Here is a 16,310-nt window from a genome sequence, read left to right on the forward strand (position 1 = left end):
CTCACACAAAGGCATCATGCCATCCGCTAAAGCTGCCCTGGCTTAGGATCAGGCCCTAAGTAACTCTTACCATTTCCTTCTTCCTCTTTCTCCCTATGGTGGCAAATAATGGAGGGGTGAGGATTGTATGGCGAGGATGGAGGAATCAGACAACTGTAGCAGCAGCAGCACTGGGCAGCAGCAGCACTAGGAACAGTAGGAAGCAGAAACAGCAAGATCCTTGGGGTGAGGAAACCCCACCTTCACAACTTACCAACTTCTGGAGTGGATGTAGTTCCTCGTCCAAGCCTGTAGTGCAGCAACATCACCAGCAGGAAGAACTAAGGGCAAGGAGGGCCCTCTGCATTTCATCCTTTCTTATCTGCTTATTGTCTAAATTAGCCATTTTCAACCACTGTGCCGTGGCACACTGGTGTGCCCCAAATGGTCTGCAGGTGTGCCACGGGAGTTTGGGGGAGGGCCACTAGTAGGACCATTGGGGAATATGAGCCCCCCACCAACAGCATGGTGTGCCTTGTCAATTGTCAAAAAAATGATGGTGTGCCTTGACAATTTTAGTACCTTGTCAGTGTGCCCTGAGATGAAAAAGGTTGAAAATCACTGGTCTAAACGTTTTACTATTTGTTCTTATTGCTGCCTTTATTGTCATTTTACTATCATTGTTTTCATTGTGAGTCGTGTTCTGCTTTCGTGTGTCCACGTCCATTTTGATGACAATTTTTACAGCTGCTCTTAATTTGCTGCTTTTGTTGGTCTCCCATGTTATGTGTTATGTATTGATTTTTAGATATTGTTTTAACAACATTTCAGAAGTTTTCTTGTTAGCTGTACTGGGCACCCATGTAACGGGGAAAGGTAGGATAAAAAATTATAAATAACTTAAAATTCAGGACACATGCACTAGTGTTCATCTCTAGATGGAAGTTATAATCTTGGAAGGCCTGAGTTTTAAAAATCAAATTTGGTTTCATTGAATTGTTTCCATTTCTCTGACCCTTTAGTACAGCTGTCTCCAGTTTGGAGATTGCTGTGAACCAAAAACAGCCTCCCCAGCACCACCAGAGCTTACCATTCCACCGGGGAGCCTCTCATCTTCACACCCGATTTCCCCCAAACCTTGCACTGGCCAGATGCAGAAATCCAGCCAGAAATCAGGGTGCAAAACCTACTGGACTGAGAGAACGTGGAAGCGGCTCGCTGGCACAGGTTTGGGGCCAATTGGGTGTGAAGATGAGAGGCTATCCCTTTGAATGGTAAGCTCCATTCAAACGGGGGAGGGGTTAACACAGACACCAGATCTGGCCTGCAGGCCATAGATTGGAGAGCCCTTCTTTACTATGCTGGTCATCACTTACTCAAACTCAAAGAGCTAGAAACTTCTCTTTCTAAAACAGAAGTGGTCAGAAATCCAGTACAAACTTATAGGCAACACATAAATACACTAGTGACCACCTACTGCCACCTTTTTGTTAGGCCAGAAGCAGCTCTAACGTAAGGCCATGAACATGACCACAAAACAATACTGAAAACACCAGTGTATGCATGTACTCAAACAGCTCATTCAATGGCTACATGGAGCACAAAGCCCATTCTCACAGGAGGCAGACATAAATCTTGTTTTTTGCTTAATCTACTCCACTTTTGAACACAAGTTTTTAATTTATGGCAGCTACTGCTAATTCTATCAAAGCAACAACTCTGCCTTGTTACCGCCTCCCTCTTCCCTAATGAAATGATATTTACAACCATGGCTCCTTTTCAAGTTGTGGCGGGTGAAGATAAGCAAAGAAAAATTCACGGCATAGCAAATTTAGACATAATCAATGCTGTACGGATCAAACTGTAATCCACTTGGTAATAAAATTCAAAATGAATACTTCTCGCCTAATGATTAAAATTCTGTGCACACTCCACAAATTTCACTGTCAAATCCTCACACGTTAAGCTTTAGGGAGAGAGATTTGTGCAACAGCCTTGGAATATGCAAAAAAAAAAAAATTTATGTGCCATCACTTCTAATTGCCGTTAAACTAATGAAAATCAAAGCAAAAACAAAATGAAAGAAACTATCAGCAAACAAGAGATGAAATCACTCAAACTACAAGGCTTCTATTGGAATTCTATGCATACTTATTTGGAAGACCTACTGCGTTCTGAGATTCCTAAGTAAACATGTGCATGACTGGGAAAAAGATCAGACTGACAAACTTCCTTACTGTAGTTTATTCCAGTAACACAGAATAACAATGTATTTGAAACGGCCCAAAGCATCACTTAATTCAACCAAATAAACCAGTACCATTCACTCATCAGCCTGCTATAAATCATGACACACACCATAAACCAGGTGTGTCAAACATAAGGCCCGCAGGCCAGATGTGGCCCCTAGAAGCTCTTTATTCACTCCCTTGATAACTGGGCTCTCGCAGCACTGCCCTTTCAGTAATGCCGCTTCTGCTGAGGTTCTGGGAGGGATGGATGGAAGGAAGTCTCTGAAGGCAGTGAATGATATGGACAGACCAAGAGAGGTGAGATAGGGAGATGCTGCCAAGGTGCTGGGAAAGCCCAATTATCAGAACTGCCTTTTCAGCAGCACTGCATCTGCTGAGGTGGCATTTTGACAGAAGAAGCACTGCTAAAAAGGCAGCCAGTTTGATAATTGGGCTCTCCCATATCTAGAAAATAGCAAGATTTGCACATTTTCTCTTCTGTCATTTGCAGACAGCTAATGAGTTTCTATGCTAGAACAAAAACTTATTTTTGGCCATCATCTGTCTAATAGCCTCACTTCCTACTTAATGATGGCACTTCCTGCACCCAGCAGGTGCTGGAAATGCTAACTTTGGCCCCCTGTATGAAACTCATTTGATGCCCCTAGCCTAAACTATAGAGCAGTGGTTCACAAACTTTTAGCACTGGGACCTACTTTTTAAGAATGAGAATGTGTCAGGACCCACCGGAAGTGATATCATGACCAGAAGTGACATCATCGAGCAGGAAAGTTTTAACAATCTCGCACTCTCTCTCTCATACACACACACACCATTCATTTGTTGACATGGTGTCTAACCTGCAAAAGTTTATGCCATAATCATACCTTACCTATACCTTTAACCATTGTATAGACGAGGAAATTTGGGCAGCTGCAGCTCAACCTGGAAGGGTTTAAAAAACAGCACCTGCCCAAATTCCTTCTTCTATACAGTGGTTCAAAGCGTAGGCTCTGTCTGCCCCCCCTTCTTATCTGGGATCCCTAATTTTAAATAATACACAAAATAATGTCCTGTAATTGCAGGGAAGGGGGTGGAGGAGGAGAGCCAACAAACTGGAAAAGTGCCTGAAGGAGAAACTAAAAACCAAGTTTCCCAACCTTTAAGGGTCCAATCCTCTGTATGTTTACTCAGAAGTAAGTTCCACTATAGTCAATGGGGCTTACTCCCAGGTGGATGTGGCTAGGCTTGCAACCTAAGACCCCACATGTCTACTCAGCAGTCCCATTACAGTCAAGGGGGCTTCCTCCCAGGAAAGGGTGGCGAGGCTTGCAGCCTAAATCTTGCTCATATGCAGTGCAGGGATTATCTATTTGCAGAGACAGCCTGGAGGAGGAGGAGGAGGAGGAAGGCAAACTCCCGCATGGCGCGTTCCTGCCCTCTTAGTTGCCCGGGAAAGGTGCCAGGAGCCCGCCCGCTCGCCCACCGCAGCTTACTAACCTGCAGCCTCTGCCGCCGGTACTCAAGCCCTGGCGGTGCTGCACTGAAAAGGCTCCCCTGCGCAGCCGCCGCCCTTCACAAGAGCTCCGCCTCGGGTGAGTCAGGCTGTAGCCCTGCGCACGCTTTCCTGGGAGCAGGCCCCGTTAAGCACAGTGGGATTTACTTCTGAGTAGACCTGCACAGGCTCGGGCTGTCGGTCAGTGGTGCTGGAACCCGCATGGAATTGGGGGGGGGGGGCGCTGCCTGTGCTGGGTCCTGCTCCCACATCTGTGTCTGGAGGACTGTCAGCCCAATCCTGTGCCTGTCTACTCAGAAGTCAGTCCCACTGTGTTCAATGTGACTTACTCCCAGGAAAGGGTGTGTAGGATTGCAGCCTGACAGCGCTTATGTTTCTGGAGGAAGCACCATGTCATGTGCCTGCAGCTCTTCCCACCCTGATGCCACTGCATGCTCAAAACAGCTGCGGCTGAGGTCGTGTGCTGTGAGTCCATCCTCAGGAAAAACAGCCTGTGAAAAACTCAGTTCCCAGAGGATGGGGAGATGCACAAAGGATGCACAAAAGACAGGCCAGAAAGGGGGCTGCTGCGCTACACAATGGATTTGCCCACTGAGGCTTTCATTTCATGCAGCTGATGAAATAGACCAGGGGTCTCTAAACTTTTCAGACCAAGGGCCGCATCACATATCTGGCACGGTGTCAAGGGCCGGAAAAGAAAATTAAATATAAAATTTAAATACATTAGAGATGGAACTTAGAGACGGAGCATTACATTAGAGACATTACATTACATACATTAGAGATGGAACAGTAGAGATGGAAGTATATTAGAGATGTCGCAATTGCTCCGCATTTACTTTCACTGCTGCGGAGAGCCCTGCTGCAGGTCGCGCCAGGCTCCCCACAGCCTGGGGAGGCTGCAGGAGGCTTGGGTAAGTGCACCCAAGACCCTGCAGCTCCCCTGGGCAGCGTGATCCTGGGGATCGTGCCGCTGCCTTTTCCCCGCGCCGCTGCCTCCCCCCCCCCCCCCCCCACACACAAGTACTTAGTGGCTCTCAAATTCTCCCAGAGAGTTTGAGAACCACTGGGATATGGTGATGACATCTAGCCTAGATGCCTTTTAAAAGCGGGTTGGACAAATTTATGGAGGAAAAATCCATCACGGGTTACAAACCATGATGTGTGTGTGCAACCTCCTGATTTTAGAAATGGGCTATGTCAGATGCAAGGGAGGGCACCAGAATGCAAGTCTCCTGTTATCTGGTGTGCAAACGGGCATTTGGTGGGCCACTGTGAGATACAGAACGCTGGACTAGATAGGCCTATGGCCTGAACCAGCGGGGCTGTTCTTATTTTCTTAACTTAGATGAATGACTGAAATGAATGAATGGGCTCAAATGTCCAGGATTTCTCCAAGCACCAACACAGCCCAAGAAATAAAGCGCACACACTTAAATGGACCCCCATTCCTCTACCCCACAAGCACAACTCTGGTTGTGTTTGGTCAACTGGGCCAGAGGCTCTCAGAGGATCAGAGGCTGGCTGTGAGCCAGATAGAGACACTCTGCAGGCTGCATCTGACCCCCGGGCCAGGGTTTGGTGACCCCTGAAATAGACTGTAGTCCATAAATGTTATGCTGAAACAATGTGCAACCCTATGCCACAGTTGTGCGGGCGTCAGAGGTACATTAGCACTGTGTAGCGCATCCATCAGTGAACAGTCCACCATGTGAACAGGGGCTAAGATGGAAGGACTGTCATTGTGCTGGCATCCAAAGGCATATATGCTATATCCTATGCAGCTCAAACTGGTGATTCTGAAGAATAGAGTTACATACCCTCACAGCCAAGCCTATTCACATCTAGTCAGAAGTAAGTGTCATTACATTGGAAACTTACTCCCAGGAAATATGCATATGATTGCAGCCTCAATGTGTGAGTCTTTTAAACCAGACATTATGAGACTTTTGTTGGCTTTTTGGTTTTGTTTTTGCTAATTATAAGTCAGGTGTGAGAACAAAATCAATAAGTCTGTGGTATTTCTATTTAGATAATTAAAAAATACTTTGGAAAAATGTATACCAACAAAACTCCTTGATAACAAAAGATTTAAGAAGCATGGATTGCTGGGAATGACATGTAGCCGCACACTGCCACCTAGCAGCAAAACAAATTAGGTGCTTAATATCACAAAAATCACTGGCCATCCATATGGAGCATCAGCAGAATCTCTAGTCTGACATGTAAGTGTTCAGTGTTTCAGGTACAGGTCCTCTTGAGTATATGTTGTGCTGCCTCTTCTTTTTCCTGTGACCAAGACCAAGGCCATAATAGTGGCACAATAGTATTAGCAACACTTGAGATAGCTCCTTCCATGTCCAAACCCCCAATTATTATACTAGACAAATTTTGATAAATAGCCAAATACTGCATACATTTTGGGTAAGAGTGGGATGTTAATCATCCAGTTGCAGAAGGCTGTGGGTCACAACCTGCATCTCACGGTGCCCTTTTCCCAAGCACTTTCCCAATACAATGGCTACCCATCATTGTAGGTAAATAGAAGCTGGTTTGCACTAGTGGGAGCAACTGCAAAGTGTTCATACCCATTGGCAGTGATACAACATGCCTATTGAGTTGTGTGATAAGAATTTGCCTCTTTCTGCAATTAGAGTTGCCAACTTTTCAACCAGTTACTGTGGCTATACCTTAAAACCATTTTTGCCTGGCCCACAGGTGTACACATTTGGTCCCTGTTGTGTATATGCAATGTGGGGCAGAAATGGTTTAACAGCATCCTGATGCTCAGACAGCACCATGTGATCATGTTAATTTCCATGCTGTGAGAAAGCTGTGTATGCTGTTTCCTGTACATCAAGCAACTTTTAAGGCACAAGAGCAGGCCAGGTAATTATTTCTGGTCAGCTGGCAACCCTGGATGTGAGCACTCTTTAAAAGTGCTCTGGTCACATGCCATGATCATTTGTGGGTCTGATTTATGCCCTAAGATTTCCATGCAATAACTAGCAAGAACTGGCAGCCATGTGGAAAAGTTGCATTTTTAGATTTTTTCCTGTCTTCCTGTAAAAGGTACAAAGGCTCTGTCAGGAAAAAAAAGGATCTGTTCAGCAGATTTAAATGAGTACAGATATTTCCCTCAGTCTGGTTTCCTTAATCTTCCACTTAACTCCTCGAAAAAAGACTCTGAACATCTCGCACACAAGTGAATTTGTTCCTTAAGAAATGCAGTACAATTAATCCAAAATAGGCTAGCTGATAATCATGCACCACAATATTATTAATTTCAAACACTCTCAGGGAATAGTCTATTAAAATCACAAAAGGAGGTGGTTGCTTTACTTTTTGTTTTCATTTGTTAAAATAGATGTATTCTTTTACACAGAAAGAAAGCACATGGGCCAATTTCCTAAATCTTTCTATAATTTCTAGACTTGAAATAAGTAATTCTAATAGTTATACTACAGAGTTGGGCAAACGGAATATAGAATAGTGTTAAGGTTAGGGTTAGACTCTGAATCCTATAAAATTGCCCACCCGTCATATTCAGTAGTCTGGGATACATATAGGATGATATGTACTGGATTGGTTCACAGCCATATCCCCTAACAGGTTGTTGATGGGGCATAAGTATTACCTTGTGAGGAGGAGGGAGCTGATCCTGTATTCTTCGGATCCTGTGGTGGAAAACAGGGCCAAATCCTATCCAATTTTCCAGCACTGGTCCAGCCGTGCCAACAGGGCATGGACTGCATCCTACAGTAGGGAGTCAATCATGGGGGCCTTCTCCAGGTAAGGGAATGTTTGTTCCCTTTCCTTGGAGGCTGCCTTGAGGCTGCACCAGCTTTGGAAGGTTGGATAGGATTGGGCCCACATTCAGGTAGTGCAGTCAGGAGAGGAAATGAACACAATTTCTAGTTATTTGTGACAGGTCTCTCACTCCTCACAGGGAGGGGAGGGGGAGGAACAGGCAGAGACTGGGGCAAGTGGGGGGGGGTCAAAGCCAGAAAGGGGGGAGTATCAGAGGCAGCAGTTCTGCCAATTTCCTATCCCTCTTCCCAGCCTTGATCCACCTTCCTTAGTCCACTTGGACTTGCACTAGCAAAATCGCTGGCGCACATCCGAGTAGACCCATCACGAAAAGAGATGCTTACCCCCAGGCAAGGGAACAAATGACCCTTATTCCTCTGGGACTGCCCCCCCCCCAGGATGCAGTGGGGGAGGGACTAATAGGATTGGGCTGTAAGCCACCTTGAACAGTTTTTTATGCAAAAATGGAGTAAAAACATATTCAGTGAATGAGTTTGAGTTCTCAAAAGTTGTGCCAAGTCTCTGCTCAACTCTTGCAAGAGCTCTGAACAATTGTACCATCTGGTGATGGTCTTTGCTGCTTATCAGTGAATCTATTAACATTGTGAAGGAATTCAAATGCTTGGTGTCATATGTGACCATGCTTAGGGAAGCTACCTTTGTGGAAGACATTGCTAGAAGAGAACTTTTGAATCTTCTGATTCTCAAACCCATAAAATAAAAACTGTGGTTTCCAATAAGGTCACTAGGTGGCATGTATTTGAAAGCAAAGCCTAGCTAATTCTGATCACTGGGAGCTCATTCAATAGAAACATTAGCAGTTACATTAAAGGCAAATTTAATAGTTCGCTTTTTAAAAAGAAAGATAGGAAAATGCTGATTATTTTACACCAAAGATCATTTAAAAAAATGATTAAAGCTTTCTTTGCTAAAATCCATTTCCTGCAGCCTTTTCTGTGTCTTTCTCTATTCCCTACTACATTATCTCTGTTCCTTGCTTTATATTTCTTGCTCACAAGAGGAGCTGTTGCCCTGTTGGCCCTGGAGAATGAATCATACAAAACAGTCATAAGAACATAAGAACAGCCCCACTGGATCAGGCCATAGGCCCATCTAGTCCAGCTTCCTGTATCTCACAGCAGCCCACCAAAAGCCCCAGGGAGCACACCAGATAACAAGAGACCTCATTTTGGTGCCCTCCCTTGCATCTGGCATTCTGACAGAGCCCATTTCTAAAATCAGGAGGTTGTACAGGCACATCATGGCTTGTCACCCGTAATGGATTTTTCCTCCAGAAACTTGTCCAATCCCTTTTTAAAGGCATCCAGGCCAGATGCCATCACCACATCCTTTGGCAAGGAGTTCCACAGACCAACCACACGCCGAGTAAAGAAATATTTTCTTTTGTCTGTCCTAACCCTCCCAACACTCAATTTCAGTGGATGTCCCCTAATTCTGGTGTTATGTGAGAGTGTAAAGAGCATCTCTCTACCCACTTTATCCTTCCCATGCATAATTTTGTATGTCTCAATCATGTCCCCCCTCAGGTGTCTCTTTTCTAGGCTGAAGAGGCCCAAATGCCGTAGCCTTTCCTCATAAAGGTACCTCAGTACAGCAATCATCTTAGTTGCTCTCTTTTGCACCTTTTCCATTTCCACTATATCCTTTTTGAGATGTGGCGATCAGAACTGGACACAATACTCCAGGTGTGGCCTTACCATCGATTTGTACAACGGCATTATAATATTAGCCGTTTCGTTCTCAATACCTTTTCTAATGATCCCAAGCATAGAATTGGCCTTCTTTACTGCCGCAGCACATTGGGTCGACACTTTCATCGACCTGTCCACCATCTCTCCTGATCTGTCACAGACAGCTCAGAACCCATCAGCCTATATGTGAAGTTTTGATTTTTTGTCCCAATGTGCATGACTTTACACTTACTTACATTGAAATGCATCTGCCATTTTGCTGCCCATTCTGCCAGTTTAGAGAGATCCTTCTGGAGCTCCTCACAATCACTTCTGGTCTTCACCACTCAGAAAAGTTTGGTGTCGTCTGTAAACTTTGCCACTTCACTGCTCAGCCCTGTCTCCGGGTCATTTATGAAGAGGTTGAAAAGCACCGGTCCCAGGACAGATCCTTGGGGCACACCGCTTTTCACCTCCCTTCATTGTGAAAATTGCCCATTGACACCCACTCTCTGTTTCCTGATCTTCAACCAGGTCTCAGTCCAGGAGAGGACCTGTCCTCTAATTCCCTGACTGTGGAGTTTTTTCAGTAGCCTTTGGTGAGGGACTGTGTCGAACACCTTCTGAAAGTCCAGATATATAATGTCTACGGGTTCTCCTGCATCCACATGCCTGTTGACCTTTTCAAAGAATTCTATAAGGTTTGTGAGGCAAGACTTACCCTTACAGAAGCCATGCTGATTCTCCCTCAGCAAGGCTTGTTCGTCTATGTCAGGGGTGCCCAAACCCCGGCCCTGGGGCCACTTGCGGCCCTCAAGGCCTCTCAATGCAGCCCTCAAGGAGCCCCCAGCCTCCAATGAGCCTCTGGCCCTCCAGAGATTTGTTGTAGCCCGCACTGGCCCGATGCAACTGCTCTCAGCGTGAGGGCGACTGTTTGACCTCTCGCATGAGCTGTGGGATGAGGGCTTCCTCCACTGCTTGCTGTTTCACGTCTGTGATGCAGTAGCAGCAGCAAAGGAAAGGCTGCCTTTATCAGCCTTGAGCTATTGCAAGACCTTCATTCATTCATATACGTTCATCTTTACTATATTCATTTATGTAAAATTATGTAAATTTATTCAAATTTTAAATGTAAATTAATTCTTTTTTTCCCTGGCCCCTGACACAGTGTCAGAGAGACGATGTGGCCCTCTTGCCAAAAACTTTGGACACCCCTGGTCTATGTGTTTTGAGATTCTATCTTTGATGAGGCATTCCACCATCTTACCCGGTATAGATGTTAGGCTGACCGGCCTATAGTCCCCCCTCTTTCCCTTTTTAAAGATCAGCATGACATTTGCTATCCTACAATCCTCTGGCACTGCGGCCATTTTGAGGGACAAGTTGCATATTTTAGTCAAGAGATCAGCAACTTCATTCTTCAATTCCTTAATAACTCTTGGGTGGATGCCATCTGGGCCCGGTGACTTATTGATCTTTAATTTATCAATGAGGTCTGACACATCTTCTCTTTTAACCCCTATCTGACTTAATTCCTTGGTCAAGAGGAGCCGTTCAGGCAGCGGTATTTGCCCGAGGTCTTCTGCTGTGAAGACAGATGCAAAGAACTCATTTAATTTCTCTGCCATCTCTAAGTCTCCTTTTATCTCCCCTTTCCCTCCCTCACCATCCAGAGGGCCAACCACTTCTCTGGCGGGTTTCCTGCTTCTATTTGAAGAAGCTTTTATTATTCCCCTTAATGTTGCTGGCCATGCGTTCCTCATAGTCTCTCTTGGCCTCCCGTATCACCTTCTTACATTTCTTTTGCCACAGTTTATGTTCCTTTTTATTCTCCTCATTAGGGCAAGACTTCCATTTACGGAAGGAAGCTTCCTTGCCCTTTACGGCCTCTCTAACTTGGCTCGTTAGCCATGCGGGCACCCTCCTGGACTTAGTCAAGCCCTTCTTCCTTTGCGGTATACACTTCCGCTGGGCCTCTATTACTGTTGTTTTAAGCAGCCTCCATGCACTCTGGAGAGATTGGACGCTTTTTACCTTCCCTTTCAACCTCCTTCTAACCAGCCTGCTCATTTGAGGGAAGTCCGCCCGTCGGAAGTCAAGGGCTTTTGTGAGAGATTTGCCCAGTATTCTTCCCCCGACGTGCATGTCGAAACAGATCGCAGCATGATCACTGTTCCCCAACAGCTCAGTAACATTGACATCTCTAACCAGGTTCTGAGTACCACACAATATTAAATCCAGAGTCACCTGTCTTGTGGTGGGCTCCATGACTAGCTGCTCTAAGGCACAGTCATTTAACATGTCAATGTCTCCTTTTCGGACCAGAACACAGTCTATATGAGGATAATTGAAGTCCCCCATGATTACAACCCTGTCCCTCCTTGTCACCTCCCTTATCTGTTTCCTCATTTCAAGGTCCCCTTCCGGTTTCTGGTCTGGAGGACGATAGTACGTCCCCAGTATTACATCGCTCCTGAGGCCTGGTAATTTAACCCACAGAGATTCTATGGTGGAGTCGGACCCGCCTTCAATCTCTACCTTGCTGGATTCTATCCCTTCCTTAACCTAAATGGCCACCCCACCTCCAACACGCCCCTCCCTGTCCCTCCTGTAGAGTTTATAGCCCAGGATTGTGGTATCCCACTGATTCTCCGCATTCCACCAGGTTTCCGTTATGCCCACTATGTCAATGTTTTCCCTTGTCACCAGACATTCCAGTTCTCCCATCTTTGCTCGGACACTTCGGGAATTTGTATAAAAGCATTTGTACATGGAATGCCCCAGGATGGGCTGCTTATTAGCTCCTTTGTCCCTGCATCCTCTCACTGTGCCAAACCGTCTATCACATCCCATCACGCTACCATTCCCAATTTCTTCTCCTACTCTGCCTTTACCTTGTTGTTCTCTAACCTCCCCATCCTCGTCCCATAGGGATGAGGAGTTCCAAACTGGATGCCCCTCGGCTCCTGTCGGCCTTCCCCCAGGGATCAGTTTTAAAGCTGCTCTGCCACCTTTTTAATGTTATGCGCCAGCAGTATGGTTCCATTCTGGCTCAAGTGAAGCCCGTCCCTCTTGTACAGGTCCCGCTGGTCCCAAAACGTTCCCCAGTGCCTAAGAAATCTAAACCCCTCCTCCCTACACCACCATCTCATCCATGCATTAAGAGCCCTGATCTCCACCTGCCTAGCTGGCCCTGCGCATGGAACAGGTAGCACTTCAGAGAATGCTACTTTTGAGGTCCTGGCTTTCAGTTTCCTACCTAGTAGCCTAAATTTGGCCTCCAGGACCTCCCGGCTACACTTGCCCATGTCGTTGGTGCCGACATGCACCACAACCACTACCTCCTCCCCAGCACTATCTACCAGCCTGTCTAGACGAGAAGTGATGTCCGCAACCTTCGCACCAGGCAGGCAAGTTGCCATGCGATCCTCATATCCATCGCAAACCCTCCTCTCTATGTTTCTAATAATCAAATCCCCCACTGCAAGAAGCCCCCAACCCCCCTCCCACCAAGGAGTATCCTGAGTGCGTTCAGATATCGGCCATCCCCTGCAGAAGGGGTCCCCCCCCGGGGGATTGTTTCCCTCCTCTCCAGAATGACGTCCTCCAGCCCCGAGACTTCCCACCCAGGCAGCTGAGGAGCTGCATGCATGAGGTTGGGAGGAAGCCTGATCGTCCCTTGAAGTCTCCCCACGGTCCTTCTCTACCTGCCTCTGTTTCTCCAGGTCGGCCACCAAGGCTTCAAGGGAGCAGACGCGTTCCCTGAGTTGCTGGAGCTCCTTGCACTGAGGACACACCCATGACATGCCCCAGAGGCATATAGTTATACATGTGGCATAATGCAAAACACTGGATAGCCCCCACCCTGCTGCTGGCTGTCTGACTGACTGACTGCATAGTTTGTTTGTTTGTTTGTTTGTTTGTTTGTTTAGGGGTACTTAAAAACCCTACACTGGTTTGCTGCCCTCTTCTCAAGGGAAGAGAAGGGCAGTGTCTGGGGCCCTGGCCTCCTCGCCCTACTACTGAACTCGCACTGAGGCTGGACTCGCAGTGCCTTACCTGGCACTGGATTTCCCAGAGGCCATATGCGCTTCTGCAGAGAGGCTCACATGGTGGCAGGCACTAGCTTTATACCCCTAGCTAGCTCCTCCTCCCTCCTCCCTCCCTCCTTGCTGATTGAAAGGGGGCTGGACTTCCCAGGTGGGATTACAAAAGATTAGGAAGAGAAAAGGCTGCTGATGGGCCTAATCTATTCTGTAGGCTCCTGAATGGGGTGCTTGGATTTGCTTAATGGGGCTCTTATCACCTCCTAAAGGACAATGACTATGCTAATTTGCTAAATTTATGACTATGCTAAGCTAAACTGCCCTGGCTGGCTGGGAAAGGGCCCTTCCTAGGTTCTTACCCTCCTAATTCAGTTCTCTTAGGCTGGACTGTTTTTTAACCTCAAGCTGCTATTTATTTGAGTTTAAACTGCACTGGTTTAAGCGTTTTTGGGCTTGGCAGAACTTACACACTAAAGGTTTAAATCCTGTTTTGTCCTGTTTATAAAATTGACACCAAGTGTACTTTCTCCCACTATTACACTCTTCTTTGTTTAGTTTGGGCTGTAGCTTCCTATCTAAATTATACCTCCTGCTTTTATTAAATGTGCACCTTTATTTAAATTATTTATTTATTTATTTATTTATTTATTTATTTATTTATTTATTTATTTATTGCTCTCACCTAGATCCAGTGTCCCAATTTACTGAACCTTTAGATTATGTTCTAACTTGGATTAAGTTTAACTTGGGTTAAGTATAGGGTTAATTTAAAGAAAGTAGAAAAACTTGCTTTCTACTTTATCCTCCTATGTTTTATTTACTTTTCCAAGTGCCTGTACCTTGGGCCCTTACTCATAAGTAGGACTCTGCTCCTGCTCAGAGTAGACCTATGTACTCACTCACGTATATATTTTTATTGTCCTCACCTAGCTCCTGTGCCCCAACTTGCTGGACCTTAAACTCCCTCCCTCTGGTTAGATTCAGTGCTAACTTAGGTAAAGCTTAGGTAAAGGTAAGCTAAAGGTAAGCTAAATTTCAATGTTGATTTAAGGTTAGGAGACAAGAGTTAGAAAGACAAAGAGTTAGAAAGAGTACACTTACCTTCTCCTTCTTGTCGTTCTCCTCCTCACAACTCCCTCTCCAAAAACTCAGAGGTCCACTTGCCTTCTCCCTCTCTTCGCACTGAGGCTAAACTTGCGGTGCCTTACCTGGCACTTTGTTCCCGAGGCACTTGATGTGCCAGAGGCCAGGTGTGCTTCTGCAAAGTGTTTTGACCCCCTCTAGCTGCACAACTGAAAAGGAGCACCACTTGAAAAGGTGCCTCTTTGCCTGGCTGGCAGTACTAACTGCTAACTAAACCACTAAATAGTCAGTGAACTGAGCTAGGCAAGTTTTAAAAGCATGTTTATAAAAACCCAAAGGAAAGGGGAAGGAAAGAAAATCAGGAAGATGTGGACAGAATTAAAGCAATGAACACTTGGAGAATTATCCTCAAATACGGTACAGTGTTGAAATTGAATGCAGTTATGGAAAATGTCCAGCAGAGAGAGCCAGGAGAGCTAGTTGAGAGAAACAACACAGACCAAAAACCAATGGAAACAAGAAAAGAAAACAACTGTTCACTGAATGTGGAGATGAGGTCTCAAATTCTAGGTATTGGCCTTATTGCAGCCATGAACCATTAGAGAACCATTCTGCCTCCTGATCAAGGAATCTCCCAGCTCTCCCACACTCCCTCTTCACAGCCCGTGAGAGGGGGATGCAGAAGGTGCATCATACCTGGGCCCGGGATCAAAAAGGGAACCCAGGAGCCAAAGGAGGGGAGCCAGAGATTTTTCTGGGATCTCCTAAAATGTTTGCTTATATTGTGTGGAGACTAGCATTCATGTTTTGCATAAGCCTGAATAGTTTTAGATACCGTAATTGGTAGAAATTATGATCCAATGGAAAAGAGAAGGGGCTCAAAAGAAACTGTGTACCCCAAAAACATTGCAATCCCCAAAGGGGCCTAAAGAAACTTTGTGCCTCCTGATAAAATTCCTCTCAGAGGCACTGGTCTGTGGAACTCCTTTCTATGGAATGTAGTGATGGTGTCTGTCCTAGATGCCTTTAAAAGGGGATCAGACAGATTTCAAGAAGTCCATCACAGATTACAAGTCAGGATTGGTATGTGCAACCTCCTGCTTTTAGATATAGGCCAGTTCTGAATGCCAGATGCAAGGGCGTGGCAACAGGATGCTTGCTGATTTGGGCGCTTCCAGAGGCATCTCATGGGCCACTGTGAGATATAGGAAGCTGGACCAGATGGTCCTTTGACCTAATCCAGTGGGGCTTGTCTTACGTTCTTATGTTTTCCCACACCCTTTGTATCTCCTTAGACTTACATAAGCAAGATAACTAGCGTTGTCTGAGGAGGCCCATTGTCAGCCAGGCAGTCTACACAGCAGTAAGTACACAATATTTTTTATGTTAAAAATAGAGTAACATATTTTTATGTATGCCTTCCAGGCCATCTGGTCACCACCCCACTCCCCACCATAGCACACAGCACATGCTTCTAATGCATGGTGGAAGAAGTTGGGGCATAGGATTGGGCTCCAAGTATTTTTGTGCCCATAAACAGTAAAGATACATGCACATTAAAGCCCTTGACACTGAAGCACTGACTGCTGCAGACATTTCTAGCTCTGCTCTCCACAACCAGGGAGGGTATGTTTCCAGAAGAGTTTTGCTATTGCAGCATCAGGCACCTGTCCAATGTAATCAGAACACGTCTGTTACATTTTAGCAGAGTTTTTATGGCTCAACTGCCTGCCCGCTCTTCATTTCCCAGTGCTGACCCTTATCTGTGACAAAACGGCTGCTGGGAAGTACAACTGCACTGTGTAGGCTGTAATGTGGAAGCACTGAGCTCTCTCTCCCTGGTCAGCTATAGCATTTAAATCATTTCATGAAGAGGACGACATCTCTGTTCTTTCCATATATAGTAACATCCAGGAAGAACAGGAGCATAGAGACATTAATTACAGTGGCAGGT

At 45.8% G+C, this 16,310-nt stretch overlaps 1 protein-coding gene across 3 annotated transcripts in view; it reads right to left on the bottom strand.

The window, feature by feature from the left end:
• ECHDC1 (ethylmalonyl-CoA decarboxylase 1) overlaps positions 1-3,988 on the bottom strand; it is a 30,593-nt gene extending 26,605 nt beyond the window's left edge. For all 3 annotated transcript variants that reach the window (XM_066614350.1, XM_066614366.1, XM_066614358.1), the window contains exon 1: positions 3,711-3,988. The gene's annotated coding sequence lies outside the window, so the exon portion shown is untranslated. The remainder of the gene's footprint in view (positions 1-3,710) is intronic.
• Positions 3,989-16,310: the final 12,322 nt, after the last annotated feature.

Source organism: Tiliqua scincoides, chromosome 1, assembly GCF_035046505.1.
Source record: "Tiliqua scincoides isolate rTilSci1 chromosome 1, rTilSci1.hap2, whole genome shotgun sequence".
NCBI lineage: Eukaryota > Metazoa > Chordata > Lepidosauria > Squamata > Scincidae > Tiliqua > Tiliqua scincoides.